The 3661-nt window shown below is 51.6% G+C and overlaps 1 non-coding gene across 1 annotated transcript; it reads left to right on the forward strand.

The window, feature by feature from the left end:
• The first annotated feature begins 974 nt into the window (after positions 1-974).
• TRNAT-GGU (transfer RNA threonine (anticodon GGU)) lies at positions 975-1050 on the forward strand. Its single transcript has one exon. It is a non-coding gene; the product is annotated as a tRNA-Thr (tRNA).
• The last annotated feature ends 2611 nt before the right edge of the window (positions 1051-3661 follow it).

A 3661-nucleotide genomic window follows, 5' to 3' on the forward strand; every position in this document is an offset into this window, starting at 1 on the left:
AGATCATAGAAGGATAAAATGCAAAGGAATGAACCAGGGGGAACGTAAAAGACAGGGAAATAGAGTCCTTCATCTTCGTTTCATTACCTTCCCCCTTCTTTCTTTTCTTGTTACCCCCCGGTTTTGTGGATGCCCAAGACCGAACCCCTACTCCTCACAAGTCATTTCTGTCTCGCTAGATGTCGCCAGGGTTCTCACACTGATGTTCAGGGAGCCTTTCTCAATACGATCCCTTCTTACTTCATTTCAGGAAGGGTCTGATCCCCGACCTGGTGACACAAGGTGAATGCTTGATGTTAATACGACCAAAATCTGCGTTCCGATTCCACCCCTCTCTCTGTCACCCCAGCGTCTAAGTAGGAGCTAGAAAAATGCCCGTTTCTATTGGCATGATGTTCAAAGGGGGTGAGCGGAAATCGGAACCTCTTATTTTCAAAGCGTCTTCTTTAAGAACTGATTGATGGGTTTGGGACCCCCCCCCCCCGCAATGGGAGGGGGTGCGAGGGAGGGCAGAAAAAGGTGGGTAGAGGGCCCCTGTGAGACACAATTGTTACCTTGAGGATTGCTATTTGCGGAGAGAAGAAGGTCTTCATTGGCAGAACAACCTCGCAGCTTTGCTACTTCCTACATTACACTTAGCGGTCAGGTTGAGGAAAAAGGCAGCTCAACATAACACTGTCTTTCGTTTTGACCTTATTTTGTGATTAAAATTATTTAAAGATAGAGGAAGGAAGAGAGGGGGGGGGAAATCAATTTGTTGTGCCACTTATCTATGCGTTCATTGGTTGATTCCTATATGATCCCTGACCAGGGATCAAACCTCCAACCTCTCTGCACATTGGGCTGACGCTCTAACTAACTGAGCTACCTGGCCAGGGATGACCTTTTTTTCTGTTTAAAATCATCTCTGGCCCTTCCTAGGAAAGTGTTGAAACCCCTGCTAGGCTCCACCGTGCAATAAAAACAATGTTCCCGCCCTGGCCGGTTGGCTCAGTGGTAGAGCGTCGGCCTGGTGTGCGGGAGTCCCGGGTTCGATTCCCGGCCAGGGCACACAGGAGAAGCACCCATCTGCTTCTCCACCCCTCCCCCTCTCCTTCCTCTCTGTCTCTCTCTTCCCCTCCTGCAGCCAAGGCTCCATTGGAGCAAAGATGGCCCAGATGCTGGGGATGGCTCCTTGGCCTCTGCCCCAGGCGCTAGAGTGGTTCTGGTCTCGGCAGAGCGACCCCCTGGAGGGGCAGAGCATCGCCCCCTGGTGGGCAGAGCATCGCCCCCTGGTGGGCGTGCCGGGTGGATCCTGGTCGGGCGCATGCGGGAGTCTGTCTGACTGTCTCTCCCTGTTTCCAGCTTCAGAAATTTAAAAAAAAAGAAAGAAAGAAAGAAAGAAAAACTAAATGACCCATTGTTCTGGCAAGCCAGAAACTTCTATATTCTTCTCCCTCCCCTCCCCAAAGGAAGGACGGGACAGGAAAGCCTGACCTTTCCTCCTAGAATATCAATGTTCATTTTGCAGCTTTTTGGTACCTTACGACAGAAGGAACATCAGTTCGACTTGGCTCAGACGAATAGCGTTCCTCCTCAGCATCATGAAGCAGGGCACAATAGGATGGGCGTGGGGCCATGAACACACCAGGGCTCTTTGCAAACGTGCGGTCATAGCCCTTGACTCTGGCCTCCGTGGGAGCTGTTCAGTCTCTTCCACGTTTTCATCATAACTCACTTCGGAAGACTGAACGAGGACGCGCCCCTGGATGGACAAGGACACGCCCCAGTCTGGCTTAGGACACGCCCCTTGATGGACAAGGACACGCCCCAGTCTGACTTAGGACACGCCCCTTGATGGACAAGGACACGCCCCAGTCTGGTTTAGGACATGCCCCTTGATGGACAAGGACACGCCCCAGTCTGGCTTAGGACACGCCCCTTGATGGACAAGGACACGCCCCAGTCTGGCTTAGGACACTTCCCTTGATGGACAAGGACACGCCCCAGTCTGACTTAGGACACTTCCCTTGATGGACAAGGACACGCCCCAGTCTGACTTAGGACACGCCCCTTGATGGACAAGGACATGCCCCTTGATGGACAAGGACACGCCCCAGTCTGGCTTAGGGCATCCGAGCTATTCCGTGGGGACTCCCAAGCCCAGCTGACCTCCTCCCACGAAGCCAGGGAGCAGGACGCTTCTTCGTCAGGAAGGGACATCGAGCCTTCGGCGTGCAGGGAGCAGCTGTCTGATAGATACGTGAATTCCAAACTGCCCTCTTGATGTTCCACTTATCTGTAAGACCTCACCCTTACTGGACTAATGACCCTGAGACAGAGGAATTCCAAAACAGCTGAGAAGCCGCCCCAAGGAGGGGCTCCGGACATACCAGGACTATTGATTCAACACCCACATGCTCGAAGCCCCCCAAGGAGAAGCATTCCAGACATACCAGAACTTTTGCCTCAGTATCCCCTCAGGCTCTCCCAAACACTACATAACTCACCGCTAGTCTGTAACCCAGTGCACTTCTCCTGGAGGAGTGCCCCGGCAGGTCTTTCTCCTCTAATAAAGCCTGCACATCTGGTGATCGAGTGCCGTCTCATTCTTACACTGTTGACACCCCGGGCGTGCGTAGCCTCATGAGCAGCCAGGCGGGAGGCACGAGTCGCGTTCCCAACGGGAGTCCCCCCGCGCACCTGAGTACACACTCCCGGGCTGAGAGGCATAGCGGGACGGAGGGCGTTGGCAAGTGCCCTCACACTCCACAGCTGACCTTTACATCACAGCGGCTGTCGTAAGGGCTGAATTTATGAAGTCCATCAAGTGGGATATTTTTCACGGGCCGTGCAGGACATCTCAATAAAGCCTGTTGAAGAACAGCATAGCTCCCTCCCGACGTCTGTGAGAGGCTGGGGGCAGCAGGAGGATCTCGCTTCTGCAACGGGGTGACGTTGCAACGGAGAGGCGTGCGGTGGGGATGGCAAACAGCCCTTCGCTTCTGGCTGAAGGTAGGGGACCCCCAGGTGAGCAGAAATAAGGTGAGGAAAGGGTGTCCACGGCTAACCACTGGTTTTGTGTCATTGTATTGCATTCCGGGAAAAGCTTAGAGCTGGGCTTACATTAATTGAATTCATTAGTTTCCTACTGATGAAATAAATACCTTTTCATTTCTCTCTTCCTCTCTCCCTTTCTCATTCTGTGTGTCTTTCCTGTCCTCTGAAGCATTCTCTTTGAGTCTTTTTACCCACCCATTGAATTACGCCTTTCCAACCCAGACTCCTGGGTTTTACTATAACATACACATTTTTTTTCCCCTCTTGGAACAAAACAAACAAACAAAAATAACAGAAAAACCCAATTGTACGAGCAGAAATTCCATTTTGTTTATGGGTCTGAGCCACACAGCTCTGGCTTCTGACACCGGGCGGCAGCCGGATTTTTCATCTCACGTAAAACGTTTCAGCCATGCGTGTCGAACGACCGTTCCTTTTGACACGTTCCCACCATTTCCCCCCTTTGTTAATTCTCCAGGCATTAAGCAGATCCAATTGATGAAGCCAAATAAAAACAAAAAAAAAACAAAAAAAACCCTTCCGCTCCAAATCACCCAGCATCCTATGAATCAACATCGCCGATGTTCCAATGACCTTGAGAACCATGAATATGTTAAGCCAT

Source organism: Saccopteryx bilineata, chromosome X, assembly GCF_036850765.1.
Source record: "Saccopteryx bilineata isolate mSacBil1 chromosome X, mSacBil1_pri_phased_curated, whole genome shotgun sequence".
Lineage (NCBI taxonomy): Eukaryota > Metazoa > Chordata > Mammalia > Chiroptera > Emballonuridae > Saccopteryx > Saccopteryx bilineata.